The following is a 9,843-nucleotide window of genomic DNA, read 5'->3' as shown; positions in this document are numbered from 1 at the left end:
TGTCAACAATGATTAAAAAACAAAAAAAAGGGAACATATCTGTCTCACGCCTAGTCGGTAAGGGCCTAGGTGAGTTAGGTGCTTATAAAAGGCCCCACCGCCCAAATCCAAAAGCCCAAACAATGGGTTTGCACTTAGGTCACCTAGGCTCCGCCTTTGACAACTAAGACCCTTAAAGATCAAGTGTATTCTTCATAGGTGGTTTGAGCAAATCTTGACACCCCAAAATTTATCATTTGAAGACAAAATTCACTAAAGTAAGAAGGGGTAATTCCATTGAGATGGCTCAACGGAGTGAAGCAAATAACAAACCAGTTGGTTGCAATAGGTGCTCCTCTATTTGATAAGAATTTCTACATAAAAACTATTAGAGGATTAGGTAGCAAATACAATATATTTGCTACCTGCACCCGATTGATGTTTGGTCACTATGTTGCTGGAGCATGAAACAATGTTTAACATTGCCACACCAGGTCAAAAAATTCAGGAAAATCATGATGTTCTCATCGCTATAACTTCTCAAAATTCTTCCCAGGGCAGTTCTTAATATAAAGGTCACACAAAATTTAATTCAAAAGAGCGAGGCATAGTCTTGTTAGCAACTCTTGATGGTAGAGGGGTTGATGTTCAGTGCTAGATATGTGAGAAGAAGAAACATACGAGTTCAAATTGTTATTGGAGATATGTCTCACTTTTTATCCTCCTACGATTCATATTCCAACACGTTTTTGAGCTCTAGCTAGTGTTCCTACTACTACATGGACTTCTTGTGGGAATAAATCTTCATTATGTCCTCAGTTGCAGGCTCCTCAGTTTCATCCTAGTTTGTATGCTTCTTCTATCGCAAGTGGCGATACAGACTATTAGGCACTCAATGTATCTTCTAGAGACATCAACCTCCAACATGAGACTATTGTTGATCCTTGGTGCCTAATGTAAGAGGTCAATTCAACAACATGTTGCAACTAGGAAATATGAAACAATATTCCTCTTCCTCAAATATTTGGTATTTGGACTCGAGAGCAGCACACCATTTTACTGGAGAGCTAGGTAAGTTGTCTCATGTTGAATCATACCGTGGAATTGGAAAGATGGCCGCATGTAATGGTAAACATCACTCTATCGCACACATAGGCACTACTATTGTCCTTACTATTCATGGTCCTCTTCATTTGCATAATACTTTTCTTGTTCCTAACATGCTAAAAAACTTTATTTTTATTTCTCAACTCGCTCCTGATACTAATTCATGTATCTTCTTTTATCCTTATCTTATTTTTGTGAAGAATATTCACATAAATTATAGAGGTATAGAAATCTTTACATCCTGAACAAAGCTCTATCATCTTCATCTTTGTCTTTTTTGTTGTTCATGTCCAGCATGCAACAAGTCTACAAAGGAGATGTTATATTAGATTTCTTAGTGTTCTTTGTAATAAACAACTTATCAATGTTAATGATAAGTATCATTCGTCTTTGTGTTCCAGTTGCAGAGTTTACAAGTCATGAACTACCATTTGGTAGATCGAATAAAAGAGCTTCATTTCATTTTGAACTTATCCATTATGATGTTTAAGGACCATTTTTTGTTATGACTTTGTCTAAATCTCGATATTATGTGATCTATGTGGATGATTATAGTTGTTATACTTGGATGTTCTTTCTTAAGTCCAATGATCAAGTTTTCTCTACATTCAAGAAATTTAAATCTTATGTAGAAACTTGGTTTTCTGTAAAATTCTTGCCTTGCAAAGTGATAGAGGTGGTGAATACCTTTCACACAAGTTTATTAATTTCCTACACGATAATGATATCATATGTGAGATATCATGTCCTCAAAATAGTGTGGTTGAACACAAATATCGACACATTATTGAGACTGCGATCACCATGATGTATGATGTAAACTTGAGATATAATTTATAGACATAGGCATTTCACATAATCATACAACTTATTAACATGATGCCTCTTAACTCCTTCAATGGAGGAATTCTACATCAGGTGGTGTTTGGGGAATATCCTGATTATGCTCATTTACGTGCCTTTGGATGTTAGTGTTTTGTGCAAATTGATTATACCCTCAAAAACAAGTTGTCACCAAGTGTCAAAGTGTGTTAGTTTGTTAGGTATGACGACAAATATAAGTGATATAGATGCCTTGATTTGGTTGCTAATAAACTTTTGATTTCTTGACGTGATGTGTGCGAGAATGAGACTGATTTGAGACCAAACATAAATTACTGAGCTTTCTAGCCTACTTTAGGTGTCATAGTGGTGCAAATCTTCCTGAACAGGTACAGAATGAGTGTGGAAAGAGAAGTTGCCAATTCAACACCTTCTATAGATGTCATTCAATCCCTTTTCAGTTCTTTCGACATGTATACTCAAGGAGGCAGTGTGCAACTAATTATGAGAACACCTTAGAACAATCCTCTCTCTTGCAATTGATGTGAATGAGTGGCGAAGAACACGTCTATGTTGCCAACTAGCAGTGGTGATACCAATATCCATAGTTTGGATGAAAATCCATGTGATGATTGGTCCCAAAATGCTCTTGTTGAGTAAGAACAACAGGTGAAACTTCATAGATCAAGTTGTGTTAAGCATCTACCATAAACGAAGAGATCTCAATTCTTCATAAATGTGATACATAGGATGTTAAGAGACTGAAAGGAAAGGATATCATGGGATGTCATTGGGTCTATAAAATTAAAAAAAAATCCAATGAAAGTATGGAACTGTATAAAGCATGACCGGTGGTGAAGGGATATACACAAGAATATGGTCTCTATTTTGATGATACCTTCAGCCCTGTTATTTGAATGGGCACAATCTGAGTGATATTGTCATTGGCGGCAACTTTTGGTTGACAACTCTTTCAGCTAGACATGAGGAATGCATTCCTTCACGATGATCTTAGTGAGGAGGTCTACATGAAGCACTTTTCTGGCTATGTAGAGGGAGACACTCAAACCACAATTCTTAAACTAAACAAAGCTATCTATGTGCTTAAACAAGCAACTTTTAGTAATATGGTAAGAAGCCTTGAGTTTCAAATGAGTCACTTACTCCTTATTCATCCACCATGACATGTATGATGATATAATCAGCATGGGATGCAATATCTCAAAAATAGCTTAGCTGAAAAAAATTCTCCATAAAAGGTTTCACATGAAAGACTTAAGGCCTCTCAGATTTTTTCTTGAGATATAGGTGGATTAGCAAAATGATTCTTTTATTTTGACCCAAGAAAAATATGCCTTGGATTTGTTGAAACTGTTAGAATATGATATGAGTGCTCCTTTGTGTGTATATATATATATATATAGGTATTTTTTTGTGATTGTAATTTGTTATACCCTTTAGGGGTATTTTGGTCTTTTTATCCTTGGAGGCTAAGTTGTTTTTTTTATTTTATTTGTTCTTTGTTATATTGTCAAGGACATTATTGTCATTGATAATATAACTGTTGAAGGCTTCCCAATGGTTAGAATTTAGCTGTTGGGAGCTCCCAACAACTATATTGGGATTTCCTCACTCCCCATTTTGTGTATAAATATGAGACTTTAAGTCCCTTGTATTCTATGCATCTTGCATGCCTTTTATAAATAAGAACATATATTTTTATGTTGTTGACTTGATCCTTAGTGGTCTTTTGTGTATTTGAACTCATATTTGGGTTGTGTGAGTGAACATTTTGTTCCTTGCTTGAAGCTTATTGGATATAAATTGTGAGAGTGCTCTCATTTCATTACATGGTATCAGAGCCATTGGTATTGACAATCATGTAAAGCTTGTTCGTGTGGACATGAGATCATGGATTGTATGATTGTGAGCTCATTGTGTCCTAAAGAACTTTGCTTCTATTATTATTTTTCTCTTTCTCTCTATCGCCCTCTCTCTCTCTCCTATTGTATCAATGGATGATGAACAAGAAGTCATCGTCTCGATTTTTATAAGACTCAATGACACTAACTATATGATGTGGACATCCATAGTAAACCATAACATTTGAAAAATGAGTCTATGGGATTTGGTGGATGGCTCGAAGAAAGAACCAAAACTTGTTCTCTCAAAAAATGAAAATGGCAAAGAGGTGGCATTTCAAAGAGAAAAAATGAATAAAGTCGTTGCCGATTATGAAAGAAGATGAAAAGAGTAAACAATTAGTTATTCCAAAATCATGGGATGACTCAGTAATAGCGTTGACATCAAGAAATCTTTTAGTTTGACAAAATTTGATTTTGCTAGTGATGCATGGAAGTGTCTCCAAGATATGTATTGTCTTAAAGATATGACCCATGTATGTAACCTCTAAAATAAAGTAAGAACCATGACCCAAAGAGACATGAACATAAGAGAATATTATAATGTTCTTTCTCTTCATTGGGATGAATTGGCTTTTTTAGAGCCTATGTGACCCCCATGACATAGAGCTATGTGAAAGGCAAATCAAAATGAATTATTTCTATTAATTTGTTAATAAACTTATACTCGAGTTTGAGGGGACCAAATCGGCTCTCCTCCATAGAGGGAGTGGGGTGTTCCTAGCATAGTTGAAAGTCTAGAAGAATTAAATATAGAAGAAAATAGATTAAAAAAACATATTCCTCCAAAGATGAAGAATCCATGTTTGCTATGTCAAGGCCTGAAAATCATGCAAGGATATACAAACCTCACATTTTGATAAGAATTCAAATGACTGATTTCAAAAAAAAAATGTCACTTTTATAATGAACTAAGACACATTAAGCCGTCTTGCACTAAAAGGAAAAGAGAAGATAGAAGAGAAGACAAAAGAGTGGCCTATATGGGGTCATCATTTGAGAGGGGTGGTGTTGATCATAGCTTCAAAAATCTTAGAGAAATGTCTTTGCTCAACTTATGGAGGCTCTAACACCGCTACTCAAGAGCCAACTGTCTTCCTTTTTCATTGCGGCCATCTCTACTTGTGTGGATCCTGATAAGACTTATTGGATTCTTGATTCTGATGCTTCATTCCATATGATTTCTATTGAGTCTACACTATCTAAATGTCAATAATCCTAAAGATTCTTAAGCCTCTTTAAAAATAAGAAGTTTTGGTACTTTGAAAAATGACTAAATTTTTTTTGTTTCAAACACTAGAGCTATACCAAAACTAAATTTAATTGTCCTATCCATTTCTCAAATTATTGACCATGGATGTAGAATTACTTTTTCATCTAATGGTTGCTTGATGCAAGATCTCATGTCCGAGAAGCCAATTGGGCGCAACCATAGAAGAGGTGATCTACATGGATAAATTAAAATTATCAAATCAAATATTTTGTAATTTTGTTAAAAAGAATCATATTGAAATTGACATAAGAGATTAGGACATCCAAATATGTCAAAATTGTATTTGTTTTTTATTTCTTAAAAATTATAATAAAAAAGAATTGGTTTGCGAAGATTGTATTTTTAGCAAAATAAAATCACTACCTTTTGGACCTAGTCATTTTATTTCTAAAGAACCTTTTGAATTGATACATTCGGATGTATAGAGACCGATACCAATCATGTCTAAAGGAGGTGTATCCTACTATGTGATATTTCTGGATGACTTTACTAGACACATATGGATTTATTTTTTTAGAATCAAATATATATAATGACATTATTTTCAATAGAACGATTTAAATGAGATACAATGCTCTCATTCATGCTCTTTTTCTTTGTCTCTCTTCCCCTTTCATGTTTTATAAATGGATTCATGGGCATGAATGCATGATGGAATGGATGCATGGAAGCATGGCATGAATGTATGATGCATAATGGAATGGATGCATTCTCTCTCTCAATAATTGACATTAATGCACAAGTTGATAACTATGAGAGGGAGAGGGAGAGAATTAATAAGTCAACCACGTTTTTTATTTATAACTTTGAAATCTGCCAACACCACCACTCACCCCTAGGGGTGGGCATCGGGCCGGACTGCTAACGGGCCGGGTTTTGACCCAATTTTTAATAGGCTTGGGTTCGAAGAGAAACCCATTGCCCCAACAGGCCAATGTGAAGCGGGCTAGGTCCGGCCCGGCCCAAACCCATTTATAAGATACTTTTTAATAAAATCAATACATTAATTCTTAAAATATAAAAAATAAATTAAATGAAAAAACATAAAATTTAAAATAACACAAAACATTTAAACGCCTTTTTGTATCATGCTATGATATTTCCAAAATGAGAGATATACAGCATGAAATAGATTCAACCGTGGATTTTATGCTATAGATGCAAAATCCACATCTACCCATGTTATTATGATGCCCAAAATTTTCTGCAAAGGATAGAACACCATGCATTGCGTTATGATATGATGCTATACCATATACTAAAGGTAAATAGTAATAATTAACAAATAACAAATTTTAATGCAACTAATAGGTAAATAGTAATAATTAACAAATAACAAGTTCCCGTGCAACTAATTAGGTAAATAGTAATAGTTATTCAAGTTACTATGTAATAGTTAATTTTTAAAAAAAATATATTACTAAAAAAAATAATAAATAACTCAAGTCCTTCGGGCCGGGCCGGTAGCCCGTGGGCTGGCCCATGTATATAACGGGCAGGTTTCGGCCTGGTACCTAATTCACCCGGGCCTAAAATCATGGCCCAAACCCAGACCATGGCAGGCCGGGTCGGCTTGGCCCCATGGGACCGCCCAGCCCGTTGCCCACCCCTACTCATCCTCCCTTCATTTAGTTTTTAGAAGGTATTAATAAAGTAAAATAATTGAAATTAATGCCTCCACCCACTCTTTCATTTACTTTTTAAAAGCCATTAAAGATGAAAAAGCTATACAAATTTCAAACTCATGTTTTTCATTGGCTGTGTTAATATGAGACTCCTCATTTCTCTTGGTAGCCAAGTTAAGCATGTGACTTTCTCATGTTTTTTGCAGCGCTATACCCAGAAACTAATAACCTAAAGACGTAAGGGGTTTGTCCTAGTGGGTTGGGGCCTAGACCGTTTGACGGGCAGTCTAGGTTCAAATCCCATGAATATCACCTCGAAGCTTGGAGACTCCCTGGGGTCAAGGGGTCCGCCCTCCGAGTTTTATGCCGACATGGACAGAGACCGCAAGTACGTCAGGCTGAGCCAGCACCGCTAGGTCTCCGCACCTGAGGCAGTTTCTACAAGTAAAAAAAAAAAGAACCTAAACAAGGAGTGAAATGATGAATCTCCCCTAACTAGGGGTGGCAATTTCTGACACGACCCGCCAACCCGCCTCTTAGGCGGGTTTGGGTTGGGCTTAAGCCAACCCGTTTAATAAACGGGTCGACCCGCGTAACCCGTTTATTAAACAGGTCGGGTTCGGGTTGGGGGTATTATGCCAACCCGCCAACCCGGCTGACCCGTTTAATAAACAGGTTAGGCGGGTGGGTCAACCCGCCAACCCATCTGCCCGACCCGTCAACCCGCCAACCTGCCTACCTGCCAACCCGATCCGTCAACCCGCCAACCCGACCCGCGAACCTGAAAACCCGTTTACCCAACCCAACCCATTTATTAAATGGGTTGGCGGGTCGTGTCGGGTTACCCGTTTATTAAACGGGTCGGGTTCGTGTTTGTCACAGCCGACCCGTTTAATAAACGGGTCGGGTTCGGGTTGAGGTATGCTGACACGCCAACCCCCCAACCCGACCCGATTGCCACCCCTACCCCTAACCACAGCCAAGTGAGCCATGTGCTCTTCAGGTTGTGGCACATGAACATGTGATCAAGTTCATGATATGCAGCAGCTGCTGTTGAGCACATATACTGGGTGTGCGTCAGTTTCTAGAAATGCCTGATACAACAGGTGAAATTGCCTCTTATAATAAGAGTTTTAATTAAATTGTGAGCAAGAGGACTGTTTTTTTTTTTTTGTTGAACTCATATACGAGGCATTTCACCTGCTGTATCAGGCATTTCTAGAAACTGACGCGCACCCATTATGTGCACAACAGCAGCTGTTGCATATCATGAACTTGATCACATGTTCATCTGACCCTTTATATAGTACAAATATAGATATATAGATTAATAAGAGTAAATACAAAAGCTGCACTGTCTTTCAGCTGTTTACAAAAACAAGCCCACCTTTCTTAGAAATTATATTTAAGCGCCTGTATGTTTTCATTTTTGTTTCAAACACATGCTTGATTTGCTGGTCCTAAGATCGCTCAGTTAACTATTGTTTAGTCAAATTAAAAGCTGGGGACCCCTCAGTCGGTTAGGGTGATATGGTGGAATCAAACCTACAGACTAGGGATGCAAATGGATTAGATCCGGATCAGCTAAATACATTATCTGCACCACTGTTATCTTCTCTATATTGTTGGGATAGGAACCTTCTTGTTGCTTCTGAATATTTTTAGATTTTATGCAAGTGATGCCCACTTTTTTGGTTCGAGGGCTAATGATCGATAACATGCAATGTCTTTTTTCTGATGAAAGATTCATGCCTTGCATGTGATTCTGGTTATTTTATAGAGGTAGGTGAGTGTACCAACACCCCTCTTGTCAGTTCTCACTTGCATGATTGCATCATTTACTATACTTTGAGACAGAGAGCACATTTGTTTTGTCATAGTAGAGATTCTCAGCTGTGATTCCTCACCCTGTGATCGTTGGTCACAGCTTCACACTTGCATCCGACTTTCACAAGGGTTTCAACTTTCACATTCAAGAATTTATAATCATAGGCTACACCTTTTCATGTTTGTCCAGCTTATTATTCTTTAGTGTTTGTGATTAAGGTTCATAGATGGCTGAGAAAATTCCACAATCACAGGGAAAAGCAAGTTTCGTTACTTTAGGCCATGTTTGGATTGACAGGGACCAAAACCTGTTTTTTGGCAAACCAGGTTTTGGCTCAAACTGGGTTTTTTGGCAAACCCCAAAAACCAACATGAACAGGGCTGTTTGGGTGGCCAAAAATTTGGTTTTCAGGTTTTTGCTTCCAAAAGAAAAAACAGAAAAAAGGCCTGCCATTTTCCAGCCAGTCACCGGCTGGGAAATGTTCATGCCCAAAAATGAAACTAAAAAAAAAACTATGGCTGGCCATTTTCTGGCCAGCCATCGGCTGGGAAATGGCCATGACCAAAAATGAAACTAAAAAAAAGAAAACTATGGCTGGCCATTTTCCAGCCAGCCATTGGCTGGGAAATGGCAAGGCTAGTGTCCCTTGGTGTAGGCAATACTGACCTCAGCCATTTCCCGACCAATGGCTGGTTAACACGTTTAAAAAAATGTTAAAAAAATATTATGCGGCCATTTCCCAGCCAGTGGCTGGCCTGCCATTCCTTTTCTTTTAAAAAATGTAAAAAAAGAAAAAAGAAACCAACTTTTTCTGGCCGGTCACCAATAAGAAATGTCCAGACTAGTACCGCCCGATGAGAGCAGAGCAGTACCAGTCCGGCCATTTTATGGCCAATGGCTGGTCAGAAATGTTTAAATGAGTAATTTGTAAGGAACAAAATCCTAAGTGATTTTTTCATTTTCATGCAAGTTGGTAGCCCCATTTTTTATTATTAGAGAAATCAGCAATAATGGGCCTCTAGCGTGTTTATCTATATGCGAAAAATAGTGAAGTACTTTTGGGTTCCCTAAGTTATTTGCATATTCTAAAATTAGCTTGGAACCTACTTATCATCCCAGCCGCTTTGGCACTATATATACCTCACATGTATTTTCTTTCAAGCATCAAGCAATGAAATAAAATTTCTTTTGAGTGACTAAGTGAGAGTGAGTGTGTGCAATAGGTGTGTGAGTAATTTGTGGTGAGTGTTTGTTTCCCTAGCCTCACACTTCCTTCTCTCGTGTTCT

The sequence above is a fragment of the Nuphar pumila genome, chromosome 6 (genome assembly GCF_984573655.1).
Source record: "Nuphar pumila chromosome 6, dmNupPumi1.hap1.1, whole genome shotgun sequence".
Classification (NCBI taxonomy): Eukaryota; Viridiplantae; Streptophyta; class Magnoliopsida; order Nymphaeales; family Nymphaeaceae; genus Nuphar; species Nuphar pumila.
The sequence above is the reverse complement of the archived record's forward strand: the minus strand, read 5'-3'. Positions refer to the sequence as shown.